Here is an 8,828-nt window from a genome sequence, read left to right as displayed (position 1 = left end):
CCTTCCGTAATTATTGCCATTAACCCTTAAAATTAAGCACTGGCAGCCATTCACTGAGGTCTCCCAGCATTTTTCGTTGGTTCTGCCTGTCTGATCCAAATTATTCTAGTGGTGTTTCTCCTGTTTCCAGCTACTGCTGTATAACAAGGTTTGAGGCTCTTTTGACCCTTTCATTGTATTTTTTAAAAGATTCCAAATCCATCTATCAATTTTAATCCAGAGTATGACAACTGAAAGATCAGAACCTGCCTCCTGGCAGCCATTAGCACCTACAAGCACAGATCCAATTTCATTGCAAGTTGTACCGACAGAAGTATGATCTGCTTTTGCACTCTTTTATCTGGAGCTTTTTAACATTATCAAAATGAGAAATGCAGCTTGTGAATCTTTCTTACTGTTTATCTTTTTTGGTTTGGCTTTTAAATTTATCATCACAGGGTAAAAAAGAGTATATCATTGCTCTTCTGTCAGCTGTTTCTTCAAAATACCCCAAATAATTTGTTTTTCCCTATCACCGAGTTGTGGTTGTAGTAGCAGATCTTGTCATAACTTAAGGATGCTCAACAGAGCTCATGGATCACGTAGGTTTCCACCCTATGTCTGAGAAACCCAGCAGAGAAAAGGGATAAAAATTTCCAATTTCCCTCTGCTTGTCTCTGAGCAATCAAGTTAATGAATTTTAACTGACAGTGGTAAAGTAGTTGAGCCCAAAGTAACATTAGGGAGGGGATTTATGGGCTCATGTCACCTTTCTTGGATGTCAGGAGAGAGGGAGTCCTAGATGGGAACATCTCTCCACCAGCATGACACAGGGGAATTAGCAGCAGTCACAGACAGCATCCTTTGTCCATCCTGGTTGACCAGAACGAAGTGGAGAACTGGGGCCTTAGAATGCTGCAGACATAGCCAGTAAACCTATACAAGCCAAATTTACCTGACTACCTTCAACATCATTCTTAAAATTTTACTTATTATTGGGATGCCCCCAAATCAGTTTTTGGATGACAATGTTTTCCAAAAGATGTCTGGTCTCAGCCTTAAAAATACCAACTAACAAGAGACACATGGTCACAGAAAAAGTCCCAACTGAGGAAGCAAATTGCCCTCCTTGTTAAAATGTTAGTAATTCCCTTGCAGCCCAGACTTTTCTGGATATAGGCTTGCCTGGCAGAGGGGAACAGCAGTGTTAGTGGTACAAGGGCAAGGCAGGCTGGACTAACCATATCCAGCCATGTCTAGCCTTGCCCACTGCTGCCTTCAGGAAGCCCAGTGTAATTTCGTGCATCTGGAACGTGTTCCTTCTTCATTGCACATTTTGACACCTTCCCCACTTACTGAATGAAGAACCCACGAGTTCCCTGGGAACGACCACCCGGGAGGAGGGAAGGGATGACAGCAAAGTGAGAGCACCACCCGTCCTCTCTTAAGGGGTGTGTGGAGAGCTGGCTGGAAAAGCAACACAGGGATCAAACCCAAGCAATAAAGATTCAGTACTGGCAGTGCTTGTGATTTGGCTTGGGAAGCGTCAGGGCATGTAGGTCCCATGGTGGGGCAGAAGGTGGGAGTCATGTTCTGCGTGTGGGCAGGCTGAGGGGAGCAAATGCGTGACACTCACTTTGGGGAAGTCTTGAAGTCGTGGCAGGGCACTGTTTATTATGGCACTGGTTTTTATGGTGCCTTCCTCAAACAGAGTAGCAGGAACTTGGATGAAGCTGATAATCCTGCGTGTCGTGTTCTTGATCTCTGCCTCTCTTCCCCAGGTCTCGTGACACGTGGGAGTCCCCATTTCTGCCCCCACCCTGAGCCGAGTCTGCAACAGAAGAGATCCACCAAAAGCCTCTATTTGCTTTACAGGAATGGAATCAAACCCCCAGGAGCCTGTCATCTTTGCACCCTAGGCTGTGGTGCAGACACCTACCACCCAACCATGATGCTTTAGCTACATGACAGTGGAGGACAGGGAAGGTTTGGGAAGGTTTGGGAAGGTTTGGGAAGGTTTGGGAAGGGGAGGTTTGGGAAGGGAAGGTTTGGGAAGAGAAGGGAAGGTTTGGGAAGAGAAGGGAAGGTTTGGGAAGGGAAGGTTTGGGAAGGGAAGGTTTGGGAAGGGAAGGTTTGGGAAGGGAAGGTTTGGGAAGGGAAGGTTTGGGAAGGGAAGGTTTGGGAAGGGAAGGTTCGGGAAGGGAAGGGAAAGATACAGAGTCCAACCCCATGGGAAACTTCATTTCCTCTCTTCATAGAGCAGCATATTTCAGTGAAGACTGAGATTCAGAGGTGACATTGCTGAGATGACTCCAAGCCTGGGTGTTGGGGCTAATGTTTGGTCCAAGATCAAAGATACCAAAACCAGCTGTGAAATTCCAGTCCAGACTGAATTCCTCACCACAATAAGCATCTGTGCTTCAACTTAAATATTTAGCTTGCTTGATGAGATTATTGCAACTGACTGGGCTTGCCCCTGGATTGTTGAATCATTTCCATCTTGCCTCCTAAAGTCCAAACCAGGTCTTTTAATCCCCAGAAAACTTAAACAGTTAATATAATTATGTGTTCCAGAAAGATGCTGAGCACCAGAAACCTTATAGCAGCGAGTATAAATATATTTTATACTGGGTTTCATCTGCAGGTCCTTTAAGAGCTACCTGTTATTCTAACCAATTCACATCATTTGCACAGTGGGGCTTTTTGCTGGATTGATATGCAGTTCACTGTAAACAACCAATTCATGGTATTTATATGAATACAGGGTGTCATAATTCTGAGCTTCTCTCGTCCCTATGAGAGAAATTATTCAAGGAAATTCCCCAAAGGGCAAGTCACATTTGGATAAGGCTGGCATCACTCCAAGCATGTGAGATTGCCGGAGAAAGGGAATTTACCTGAGGAAGAATGAGAATACAGCATTATTTACCAGCTAAGAGCTGATCCTGCAGGGAGTGGAACATCGTCTGCCTTGGTATCAGAGGAGACTGAGGCCGCTCCACATCTCAGCCCCAGATTTAATAAACACTGACATGTTTGCACAGTATGTGCTTGCAAGAGGCATTTCTATAAGTGCAAGGAAGCAGTTTGTGCATTAGCAAGGCTGGCAGGGGCATTTTTTGTGGCACTTCAGTATCAGAGATGTCAAGTGCAACAGCAATATCAAAAGCTTCAGCAGAAATGGGCTTGTAAACTGTTTCTGGGCACAAACCATTACCAGAAGCCTACAGCTGCTGGGTTTCAGGGCTTTTGCTAGTTAATCTATCGGTTTATTTATTTATTTATTTTTAAGTAGTACAAATTACATGTGCACTGACTTGTACATAAAAAAAAAAGGAACATATAGCACACGTATTTGAGCATACCATTATTTTTAACCTCAGAGAGAAACCAGGACTTTTAAAGCATCCACCTTCAAAGAGTGCATCATGCCATCAACCACGTGCTGTTTGTTTGGGAAAGAGGTGGGACAGGGAAGGACTGGGCATTGCAAACGTTGTACCACATACAACCCTACCAGTTAGAGCAGACGTCAAGAGGATGTAAATGCTTCAAAGTATGTAAATGCTTCAAAAGCACTGTGGATTGCTCCATTGATTTCTGACTGTTTGATCCCCCTGGCAAATACTGGCAAGCTAAGGCACAAAAGCAGCATCTTTGTTTCTCTCTTTCTTTCTCTCTTTCTTTCTTTCTTTCTTTTCCTTTCTTTCTTTCTTTCTTTCTTTTCCTTTCTTTCTTTCTTTCTTTCTTTCTTTCTTTCTTTCTTTCTTTCTTTCTTTCTTTCTTTCTTTCTTTCTTTCTTTCTTTCTCTTTCTTTCTTTTTCTTTTCCTTTCTTTCTTTCTTACTTTCTTTTTCTTTCTTTCTTTCTTTCTTTCTTTCTTGCTTGCTTTCTTGCTTTCTTGCTTTCTCTTCCTTCCTTCCTTCCCTCCTTCCCTCCCTCCTTCCCTCTCTTCTTCCCTCCCTTCCTTCCTCCCTTTGCAAGTCTTTCTCCCACATCTCCCAGATCCCTCCAGGTACTCAGATGATTTTAAAGAACAGCAAGAAGCACTGCTTTAAACAGTGAGAAATAATTTTTTCAAGGATAAATTTTTCCCACCTTGGCTAATTGATGAGATATTTTCTCTTCCCCCTTTTAAAGTATTTATATTATTTTAGGCAATTCATGCCAACTGAAATCAAAGGAAGCAGGCTGTAGTTGGGTTTGGTTATGATAACTTTATTTATACTTATTCCTATCATTTATTTATACTTATTTTTATAACTATTTCAGCTTCTACAGGCCATATAACAGCTCCCTGTCTTTGGCTAATGAAGCACTTCTAGTCATCTCATTCAAAATTAATAATATGACATTGCTGTTGTTCCAGATAAGACATGGCTGTATTCTCCTAATTCTTTTATTTCTTGGTGACTAAACTGGAAACAGGCTGTAACAAGGAAGAGATATTTCATTACATGACTGCAAATAAATGCTATATAAAACCAATAGATGATATGCTTCAGTAAAATAACTTGCTTCTATGAGAAGTACCGTGTGCTACAGATGTACTTGAAAATCCTGCGCTTCTCAAAGAAGGGTCACCTCTCTACATTTCAAGAAATTTTATTTACTTCAAAGTGCAGAAGAAAAAAGTGGAAAATTGTCTTTATTTAAAAGTATGTGGTAGCCAAATGCATTGTAGATAAAAATAATGGTTAATAACTCAAATCCAGAAGGGGCAGCAGATTCAGCTTGAATGAATCCAAAAGCTTTGTCAAAGAGAGCAATTCCTTTTTGGCAGCTTGAAAGCTTAGAAAGCTGGTAGGGGAAGGGCTGCCAGAAAAGTGTTTCTTGGAAGGAGACTTTATATGAGGACACCCTTTAGAAATCGATCTAACCTGGGTTACCTGTGGATGTTTCTTGCTGCTTGTGCTCTAGCTTAGGATGTACAGGGTTTGGGTGGAGTTTCCTTTCCTGCTCAATGCCCTCTGTGGTTCTGACCATTTATTTAACCTCCTTGGGTTCAGTTTCCCTAGTATAGAATGGAAATAAAACTCACTGTGCAAATCTTTTTTTCTGAGCCTATCTGGCATGGTATCTTACTATTTCCAGAATAAATCACTGAAGATTGCAAGGACCATATAAATCTGATCTATAAAGTAGACTGATCTGTGAAAAAAGCTGCCATGGTTGAACTAAGCCATCATTTTCTCCTACAAAACACAACAGTAACATCATGTAAAAAGCCAGTGGAGCTATAATGGCACAGAACAAACCACTGACCATTTTTTATATTCTGCAAAAAATCGGCAAACACTTCCACTGTTGCTGATAAACTGAAGAAGTCTCATCTATTTTGCCCACTTAACTTCAGTGAGTTTCTACAGCGTTTTCCTCCTGTTATCCCTGGAGGTCTGGTACAATGAAGACTTTGTCTAACCCCGGCTGTAATTATTGGTAAGAACAGAAAGAAGAGGAGAAGTAGAGGTGAGAAGGCCATCCCAGACTCTCAGCCAGCACCAGAGACAGATGTTTGTGTTTTTACATTTGCTTCGCTCTCTGTGGATCATTTGATTTTCTCAGCCTGAGGCAGCCTTCAAGAGTCGAGGTAGTAAATGAATCTGCCTGCTTTATGGTTTGTGGCCATCCTGCCTGGCTGCTGAATTGCTCTGTGTGGCCACACACAGATGTGTGTGGGGATATACAGAGACACCACCAACATGCATATGGCCCTGGTACATCAGCTGATGACAGATTCTCCTGGCTTCATCTCCATGAAACTGTGCCCAGAAATTGTTTGCCTCCATCCATGGTGCATCAGGTATTGACAGTCCCTACTGGTACCACGTGTGGCCACTGGCACCAGGAGGCACTGCCTCCCTCTGAGCAGCTGCCAGTGCTGAGTGCTTAAGGATACATGATGTGAGCTCCCAGAGTGGACAATGAGTCATTCACGTGCAGTGAAAGCAGTAAGCATGGAAAAGCTCGACTTCCACTCAAGGGCAGCCTCTCCACCTTTGACCCAGATGGCTTTTCTGTCTCATCAAGACCAAGCATGAAGGTAAATGTCTTCAGTGTCAGGAGTGTTCTCAATACTTTTTTCGCCTTTAGCAAAAGCATCCTGCCTGCAAGCTGAAGATATATTTATTCTTACAGCAGCCCTGTATCACCTTGAGAAATATAGGTATGTGCAAATATGACAGCCAGCTGACAAGCTGAAGACAATTAGTGCTTGCTTCTTCTGACCCTCAGTCACACAATCTCTGCTGACCTTCTGCCTTGTTTCCAGCTTCACTAGAATCCCCAATACTGTGTTTTGCAGTGAAAATATTACAAAGTGCAACTCAGTTCACGAGAACCACAATGCATTTAGAAGCACATGTAGCTTTCCTGTCACCGCAGGCTGCAACACTCCCTCAGCACGTGGCATCTCCCCCAGCTCTGCCATCCCTTTTGCACAGCATAGCTCTTGCCAAATTCCCTAGCAATTAGATAAAACAAGCAGGATCCCCTTGGTTTGCAGCAGGACAAATGCTATGAGACTGACCTGTGCCACAGGTGCCTTTCCAGGTCTTTACTTTATTTTTATCTATGGCAGTGTGTTGGAAAGGATCTCTGGGGTGGCCAAAACATCACAGAGACATCGCGGCCAACCATGTGGCAGCCAGCAGAGCTATTCCATGTGCACAGTGAGGGGGGTGACAATACTATTTTTTTTTCTATCGGGATTGCTACTGCTTTTCTGCTTTTGCCTTTAATGAATACATCCTTTCCATGAGAAGCTGTACGCAAGCATTACCATTTAGTCTATTAACAGCCTCAGATTTGCAGGCAGTGAGGCCATTCCTTTCCACAGTGACATCAGCCAGTGGAGGATGTGATTTATTTTAGCACAATGCAACTCCTTGCAATCAGAGTTATGTTGCTGCAGTGGCCACAGGCTCCCTCCACAATGCAGAATGTTTTGACGCAGTGCAAAGACTCCTCCTTGCGATAACAGAGGAGGCATTGAGAGATGTGCTTGACAGACCTCCATGGCCGATATTAACTCGATTCTTGGAAGCAGCATCCCAAGCCTGGTTCCCATACTGTGCTCACCCCACTGCCCCACCCTGGTGTCAAGGCTGACAACTGCCAGCATCAGCCCATGTCAGTAAACCTCCACCTGGGTACTGTTACCTACCACAAACAACTGATTGAGAGCTCTTTGGAGAAGGGCAATGCCTTTTTCATTTCTCTGCAAAGCACCCCACTCTCCTCTGGACACTGCACAAAGCCACTCTGCCGTTTCCAAGGCGATGCCTGGAGGTGAAGCCTGTTATGTATTCTGTTGCAGGTAGCAGCAGCTGTAGCTGAGAGATGCCCTTGGATGGGCCATTGTTTGAAAGGAGGTAGGAAAAAGACAGAAAGGAAAAATCTATTTGTAACCATTTTTTGAAGACTAGTGAGGAAAAAAAAATAGAAAAGAAAAATTAGGGCATTTATTGTATGAGATGGTGTTTTCTAATGCAGTTCAAGTTCTTGCACCTAGGAATGAGCATTGTATCTACATTGTGAACAACAAAAGTAACCATTTGATGCTTGTTTAGCTCTATCCTGTGAGGTGGTGGTTAAAAATGTTGTTTATGCCTAACATTAAGTCTTGAGTTGCCTGAGGAAGACTCTGATTTTAAGGTTTCTAACTTTACAAATCAAAAGGTGTATGCTCCTTCCTGAGGTTTCCTTAGAGTAAGGGTTTGCTGTGGGTGCAGCACTTCACCCCTCGCTGCCTCTGGGACCTCCTGAAATCTTGAGGAACATTTTCTAAATTTTAAAATATCTTTCTGAAATTTCTTCCCAATCCAAAAATTGCATAATTTTAAGGCTGATTTACCTTCCCTAGAGTCTTTCTACCGATCTTCTTCAGCTCAAAATTTCATAATACACTGAGGTTTTGCAAGCAGTAAGGCACATTTCAGGTGGTGTGCTGAGAAAACAGAAAGCTGACTCCAGAAGATGCTTATCTCCTTTTTGGTTTTCCTTCTAGTAGTTCCACAGGGAAACCATAAGCATATACTGTACACACTTGGATATAATGGGCATTTCTTCAAAACATTAACATTTCTTCTTGCAGGATAGTCTTGGATGTCCAGCTAGGCTGCTGTCTGCCTCTGAGCAATCAGTGCCAGACATTTTAAAGGATGATTGATAAAGCCAGTCTTGGGCCTCAAACACGGGCTGTTTGTAGGACACCTTTTCCCAAGGCAGTTTTATCCAGTCCCATAGGATTCAAGATGTGTTTGGACAATGCTCTCAGGCACACGGTGTGATTCTTGGGGCTGTCCTGTGCAAGACCAAGAGCTGGACTTGATGATCCTTGTGGGTCCCTCCCAACTCAGGATATTCTATGATTCTATGTAATGAAGGCAGGGAGATGGTAAGCAGTAAAACAGCATGGACTTTTGAATTGCTGTTGTCAGCCCATTGAAATCGTTCTGGTGGTCAGAACAAGGCAAGGTCCTGACCAAGAAACTTCCCAAGTCTAGAAAAATGGGAGGGAGGAGGATGGATGGAGATGAAGAGAGTTCTGGTCATCTTCCCTGCTCCCTTCAGTCCTCGACAGGAGCACAGTACAGTCATGGTCATGCAACCAAGCACCCACTGAGCTGAAGATCTTCTCAACCACAGCCTCTGATGCAATGGAGACTTGCAAAGGCTGGACTGGTGCCTGTGGTTGTTTGGGAAGCAAAAGAAATATATAAACCATCCAACACAGGAGCACTTTTTTTTTGATGTTAAAATGTGATAGACTACAAATGCATTGGTGTCTGTGTGAGCTGCATAGTTTATTCCCCTCCTTCTCAGGCGTGATCCCACAGGAGCACCACC

The sequence above is a fragment of the Lepidothrix coronata genome, unplaced genomic scaffold (assembly GCF_001604755.1).
Source record: "Lepidothrix coronata isolate B3197 unplaced genomic scaffold, Lepidothrix_coronata-1.0 Scaffold85, whole genome shotgun sequence".
Taxonomy (NCBI): Eukaryota; Metazoa; Chordata; class Aves; order Passeriformes; family Pipridae; genus Lepidothrix; species Lepidothrix coronata.
This window is presented reverse-complemented; position numbering follows the sequence as displayed.